Source organism: Aedes aegypti, chromosome 2 (assembly GCF_002204515.2).
Source record: "Aedes aegypti strain LVP_AGWG chromosome 2, AaegL5.0 Primary Assembly, whole genome shotgun sequence".
Taxonomy (NCBI): domain Eukaryota; kingdom Metazoa; phylum Arthropoda; class Insecta; order Diptera; family Culicidae; genus Aedes; species Aedes aegypti.
In genome coordinates, this window is record NC_035108.1 from 226,126,038 (window position 1) to 226,133,530 (window position 7,493).

Here is a 7,493-nt window from a genome sequence, read left to right on the forward strand (position 1 = left end):
CTGCGTTTTCCTTGCTCAATTTTCGTAACTTCTCTGCTTAGCATTTTTTCGCTCCCTCGCAAAGAGGCAAAGGTAGCACGCTGCTCTAGAGTATGTCACCGAACTCTGATGATGTTGAGGAGTATTATCAAGCCTGCTCAGGATCAGTAGCATCCTTAATGAGTAACAACAGATTGTAAAATGAACAATAAATCAATAATTTGTGTAAGTGAGTAGCAGGATCATATCCGTTTAAGTTCTATAGAAATCCCACAGAACAGTTGAGAGCTAGTCAATTTCATGAAGTAGATTTGAAGGTATTTTTAGAACAAATTCTTGCAAAACCTCATATGTTATATGTGTAGGAATAGTAAGTCGTATCCTTGGACAAATTTCTAGAAACAAGCTTGAAGGAGTCTGAAGAGGAATTTTGGGCAGAATACCCACAGCCTCTCCAAAAGAAATTTTAGAAGGAAGTCATCAGTATGAACTAGAAGTATTACTGGAGGAATTTATTAAGAAATCCCCAAAGGAATTTTAGGAGGAATCCTAAAAGGAATTCAAAAAAAATTCAGATGAAAAATCTGTGGAATCAAAGGAGAAAAAACTTGAATGATTCCTAGCAGTTTTCCTGAAAACCCTCTTACAAAAAAAATGCCTGTAGGAATCTATGGAAGCCTTCATGGTAAATTCCAGAAGGAATAACTGAAAAAAATCCTCTGAGAAATTTCTCGAGAATCACCTGAAAAAAAAATCTGCGGTGAACTCTGGATGCATCTCTGGAACTTTTCCAAAATGAGAAGAATTTATGCAGGCATCTCCGGAGGTATTTCAGAAGGAATGGTGTTTTAATAAATGAAAAATTGGTAGAGAACTCCCTGAAGGAATCCTTGATGAATTCTAATTTTCAAAAGATGTTTTCTGATTCTGAAAGCATTCTTTAAGTAATCTCAAAAAAGCAGTTTTGTAGGAACCTTTGGAACCATGAACTAAGTTGAATTTGAAATTCATGAAATTCGTGATGGCAGTCGTAGTGTAATTCCTTGAGGAATTGTATGATGTGGTATTGGAAATCCAATTAAATTTTTTTTTTAGATCATTTTAGAGGCATTGAAAATTTGTTACCCTCACTGAGAATATGAAACTTTAGTTTTACCCTTTTCTGCTGCTATCATTTTTTTCATTTTTAACAACAAATAAATATTCAAATCGCAATAACTTTTTTGTTTGTCATGAGTTTTGCATAATTTTTTCACAAGTTCTCAAAAATCTATTCTTTTTTAAGTATATGTGTTGATTTTGATCATTGGATCTAGAGATATTCCGAGATATTCCTCGGGGACCGACGTGTAGCATAACTCACGTAAATATCTTAGGCTACATAATTTTTATCGCTTTTGGATATCCTCTTTTCGGAATAATACATTAATGATAATATGTTGTGAACATATGAAGCAATTTGGTGCAGCCGTTATAAAGTAATGAGCATTTATTTTTCTGGAACCACGCTTGCCAACAAAGATCTTGAAAACTTAAAAAATCACCACACTGGTTTCAGGTTTCTCTAAGAATACTTAACCGATTTGTATGAGTTTTCCAGAGGAGCTCCTTGTTATTTTTTCTAGCCTTGTTTTTTTTTCTAGCCTACTTTATTTTTTGGTAAATTGCTAAAATACAAAATTGCAGCCAAAGAAATTTTGTACGGGAAGTGTCGGCCCCCAAAGAATACCGAAATATCTTTAAAACCAGATCACCAGATTGACCATCACCAATATTGACACAGATTCTGAAAGTAGAAGAATATTTGAACCTTCAAGTTGTCGCGTGGTTCACCATTACGCTGATGAAAAAGCGAAAAATTCAGGTTCTTGTCCAATTCTCTAACAGATTACACCACAAATTTCCCTAAGTATTCTTCCTGATACTTCTTTTAGAACATCCAATAAAATCAGGATATTTTCATAGGAAATTTTGCTGCAGATTTATCCGAATGCTTTCCAGATTTTTTTTTTCCTGGGAAATCTTGAATGTTTAGTTTTCTTCGAAGAAAATTATCTATAAATTTCTTACCATATTTCTTCGTTGCATTCACCAGACCTACTAAGAAAAATCCTATCATGGGGAATATACCTCCGGCTGTTACTTCAAATATGTAACGAACTTTTTGGTCAGCTCCAATTATCCTTGTTCAGTTTAAGCAGATCTTCTACAGAAATTGTAAATGGCAATTTAGTAAAAAATTATAAGATCACTAAACTGAGGTAAAATGTTGTTGGATTTTCTTAAGAAGCTCAATTACTAGTTCTGTCGATACGGAGCAATTTCTAATATTACTTACTAAGGATATACATTAAGGCCGCACGGGACGTCATCATAATCACTCTATCCATTTGAAGAAGCAAATCCCAAGAACCACTCCATATATCGATGCGCAAATTGTATCACTATGATTCTATATATGTAGTGCACAACTCAATACATTTCATCTTCATCTGTTCACTAAAACTCGAGATTTGCTTCCACAATATTTTGATGATAATTGTTAGAGTGAGACAAAAGATAGTGAAAATAACACGGTCTCCCGTGCCACCTTAATCAAACCAAAATTTATTCATTTGGGAACTCTTGCCACAATTTTGCACTTCAAAATAATTTGGCAAACATTCCGTAACAATCTACCCGATTATTGGAAAAGGACTTCACTTCATTTCTCACTTATCTAAAGCTTTCTCCATATCTATATAAATAAAAATGGAATCATATTTGTATATCATACAAGGCTGGTAGCAGATCTCTTTTTACAAACTTGGTCACTACTTCAATGCAAGTCTCCATTTTTAATGGAACATCCCTGAAGTTTTTATTTTAAAAGCTTTAAATCGTAATTCTATATTCTTTGAATAGCACTCACGAAATTTTGGCGGGAAAAGTTTTCAGATTTTAAGATTCAAAATCAAAGAAACAGTTATTCAAGTCATCGTGTAAAAGTCTGAATTCACCCCTCAGTATGGTGCAAAAGTTTGTGTTCACCCCATGAACTTTTGTCATGAATTCGAAAAAAATATTAATAATTTTCCTAGGAATTCCTTAGTAAATTCGGCAAGTTTATCCAAAAATTTCTGAAAAATTTCTCTTGAGACATCTCTGGATGAATGCCTGTGATTTCTTTGGAAACTTCCTTGTAAAATTTCCTAAACAATGTCTTGAAGAACTACTAAAGTTTACGTCAAAAAAAATCCTGGTTACATTTTTAAAGACATCCTGAATGACAATGTCTGCAGAAGACACTGATCTTCAAAGTTTGTACACCCTGTATGTCGATGATTTTTTCGGTTCCTTCATTCTGCATACATTTCAATCTCCATATCTCGATATCCTCCTTATCTCGATATCTCCTTATCTCGATGTGATTGTCGTTCCCAATTTTCTCTCCGTATGTCGATATGCCCATTATCAAAGGTTACTAGACGAGATTTTAGAGATTCAAAACAATTTGCGAAATGAAATGACATCTGTATGTTTTTCATTTTCCTGGCAACGGAGTGGTTTTCAATCTAGTATTCGTTAAAAAATTGTTCTATGTCTCGATCTCTCCCTATCTCGATGGTCCCTTCGATATCGAGATGTGGAGAGGCGACTGTATATTAATAATAATATTTATTACTTTATTGGAAATATTTAATGAAGCCAGCAGGGTTTCCTACAGAATCATGTATGTTCTGTATAAATTGATCAGTTCTAGTAGCAGTTCAGTAGCGTTTATAAATTTGATTATTTGATTCTTGAAATCATAAAACATAAAAGAGTAGATCGCTGCCGATCCTTACCGCTCAATTTAAACGGTTTTAATGTAGGCAATAGCTTCAACCAATTATCCATAGTATATGGATGATGATGATGATCAGTTTGAATAAAATGAATCAAGGAACAATATACTACACATTACCTCATATTCATGGTGTGGAAATTGGTTTTGTAGTAATATCATGAGAGAAATTTCACGTATTTGTACATCCGTATTCACAAGACTTATTTATTGGAACAACTTTAAAAGCTGTTTTAATTGAATTACGGTAAAATGGAAGTAAGTTGAGGATATATTAGTGATTATAGTAATGCATATATCAATAAGTACTCGTTTCTACAAAAAAATGTCGATTATTTCGATTAATCGATTAATGCTGGTCGATTAATCGTTATCCATAATCGGCAATCTTGGACTGTAATCGATTATGACTAATCGATTAATTGAGATTTTGCGACAACCCTACATACGCTACTCGCAGCGACGACGGCCCTCTGCTAAATTACGATTGTAATTAGCTTCGTGTTCTTCTCGTGTCGTTCGCTTCGTTGTTTCTCCAGCGGGACATCTCTTCGAAAATCCTTCCTTTCCTACGCATTATTATTGCCTTTCGTGTGATCTCGCTCTACAACGGTTCCGGTACTATCGTTTACTATCGAGATCTTCACGAAGCCGAACATCATAGTTTTAGGCGCCTTCCTTTTCGATTTCTATTCGGCGGGCCGAAATTTCGAACCAAAACATCGCGGCGCCTTCCTACCTTCAGTTCGATGTTAAATACCGAACAACCACCCGAACCGTCTAACAATTCCGAATCAAGCTTCTCGCTCTCTCAAGCCAAGCTCGATCAAAGTTCTCGAATTCATTTCTTTTTTTTTCGTTTCATGTTTTATAGCACATTTCCATTTGGCGCCAGACACGCTAAACATTTATCAGCCATGTTTTGTAATCATTTTTTTTATCAATTCTGTAACCTACACGGAGAGAATGGAAAATTCTAGTTAATATATTTTATATGCGATTGAACTCATTTGTACATTTTATTCATTGCAAAGCTTAGAAAACAGATTCATTTTAAGCTTTTCTATGCATAATTTAGAAATATTATTAGCTAAACATATTGATCGTCCGATATTGCTCTGAGGACTTTGTAAAATTTGCACGTTGCTCGCTTTCAGTCGTTTTCCAGCTGCATTGTAAAAAGTTTCTTTCTTGCACGGGTCTAGTGTTATCGTTTCACTATTTTGCTGTTTATTGTATCAAAATAACACAAAACAAATCACACTTGGTAAGTTTATTCCCCAAACAGTACATCCCGGCTGTGGAACTATGTAAATATTCTAAATATTGCAACGTTTCCCCAGAATATGATTCGTCCATCTTCAAATGCAAAACACTGATCCAGGAACACCACCGATGGAATCTGTACGACTTCGTGGATGATCCCCCATTTATCAAGCGCAACTTCCGGTAAGGATCTTCAACCTACAACGGGTTTCTCCGCACCGTTTAAAGTGACTTTGAAAAACAGATGTACGCCTCCAAACATCCGCTGAGATGAGCATGTGGAAGTTCATCTGCAGCAAATTCAGAATAACACCAATTTTATATGAAAATGTGGGAAATTTGGACCAAGGATATGAAAATAAATGCGCAATATACAAAGTTCACATTGTTAAGTTTTTCTGGCCTTTGTTTACCGTAAATAAAGAAAAATTACTAATTTTATTCATAGCACATGATTTTGGAACTTTATACGTTATATGTTTATTTCCCGAATAATCATTTATCAATATAATACCTGTTTATACTAGCCAAGCTTAATAAGCTAAAATGCATAGCAACGAGTGAATAGACCGAATATGGTTTTAGAATGGTATTTAAGCCATTTAGTATAATATTTTCTTAGCGTGTATATCTACTACAGTCCCCACTGCGACAGAGCCGGATACTCAGCTTAGTATTCTTATGAGCACTTCCACAGTTATTAACTGAGAGCTTTCTTTGCCAAAGTTGCCATTTTCGCATTCGTATATCGTGTGGCAGGCACGACGATACTCTATGCCCAGGGAAGTCAAGGACATTTCCATTACGAAAAGACCCTGGACCGACCGGGAATCGAACCCAGACACCTTCAGCATGGCTTTGCTTTGTAGCTAAGTCGGCTAAGGACCCCCTCTTACATTTCTTTATGATACTAGAGAAAATCTTTCAAGAATCCGTGTAGGATTCTTCAGAAAAAAAAAACTCTTCTGGGATTCTTCTGAAAATCACTCGAAAAGTCCTCTTAGTTTTTTCCGGAAATCCTTCTGAAATTATTATAGTTTTCTCTCTGATTGCTCTGTGATTCTTTCGAAAATCTTCCTAGGATTTTGTTTTGGATTATCCCGTCAATTCTTCTTGGATTTTCATGGAAATCTTCCGGGTTTTATCCGTAAAATTTCCCTGGAATTCTGCCGAAAATGTTTCAATGATTGTTTGTGAATGGTTCTGAACTACGTGTTTTCTGGTTGACGGTTTACGTGGATTTATCTTGCAGAGCACAATACTTTAAAGATATGGTGTGCTACGCAGTTCAATACATTTTTGATGATTTTAGTCATAAAAACCTTAAATTACACGAGTGTAAATTTGCATCATATAAGAAAACGGAGAGGCGTACTTTGTTTTTGTTTACTTTTCCAGCTTTTGACAGTTCTAGATCGCTCTAGAGTTGTCGAAATAGTTCCTTAGTCTGATGATTAAGAATGGTGCTACGTTTTGTATAGATTTATAGCATAATTACCGTAAAACACAAACCTGTTCATTTTACCCCCTGTAGGGTTCATGATTATACACGGAGACGGAATTCAACTCAATTTTGGGTTGTTTCAACGCAATTCCGTAGTTGAGCCCAATAACTCAATTTTGGCTAAATTTCCAAGGTCCCCACTAGGTAGTTTGGCTTTGATTCCATTAGAAAAATATAATCAATTTTGGGTTGATTTAACGCAAAATTGAGTTCTTTCGACCCAAACATGAGAAAAGTTGCATTTACCCAAATTTGGCTTATTGGGCCAAAGTACCCCCATTGGGTAGATGCAGCTCTCTCTATTTTTGACAACATTCGTGTGGGAGAAAAAGAAAACCGAGAGATTTTGGGTTGAAAACTATAATCGATATACTTAATTTTGGGTAAAGTAAACTCAAAAATTAAGTAAAAATATTTCTCCGTGTATACATGCTCTAAAACCACACATACCTCTTTTACTATACACCTTGAACTACCGCATACCTGTGAATGTTTGAGAGACTTTGATGATGATGACAGGGAAAAGGGAGAAAAGAGAATCAACGGAGTGGATAGCACGCAGCGGAGATAAGCTGAGCAGGCCGTAAAGTTCGGGGATTAGAATATTAAAAGAAGTATTCCAGGCCAGTGGACCGGGAACCCCATATTCTGGCGACGAGGATTTAACAAAGGAGTCATGGTATGTTATTGGAAGGACGCTGATTGCATTATATTTTGTGTGCCGATTTTCCTCTGAAAGGAATGCAGATATGTGTGAAAAAAGATGGCCGATTAGAAAGCTGAAAATGACTGGTATGAGAGTATTAGTGCATAAAGGCTGCTGTTGCAGGGTGCCAGTGTATAGCCAAAGGACAGTACGACAGTGAAACATTGAAACAGTGAATGATGACTATTTTGACCGTGGCGGAGTGCCGGTCG

General features: G+C 35.7%; 1 long non-coding RNA gene across 1 annotated transcript; it reads left to right on the forward strand.

The window, feature by feature from the left end:
• Window positions 1-4,253: 4,253 nt before the first annotated feature.
• Window positions 4,254-5,369, forward strand: LOC110676406. Its single transcript, XR_002500352.1, has 2 exons — window positions 4,254-5,072; window positions 5,149-5,369. It is a non-coding gene; the product is annotated as an uncharacterized LOC110676406 (long non-coding RNA).
• The last annotated feature ends 2,124 nt before the right edge of the window (window positions 5,370-7,493 follow it).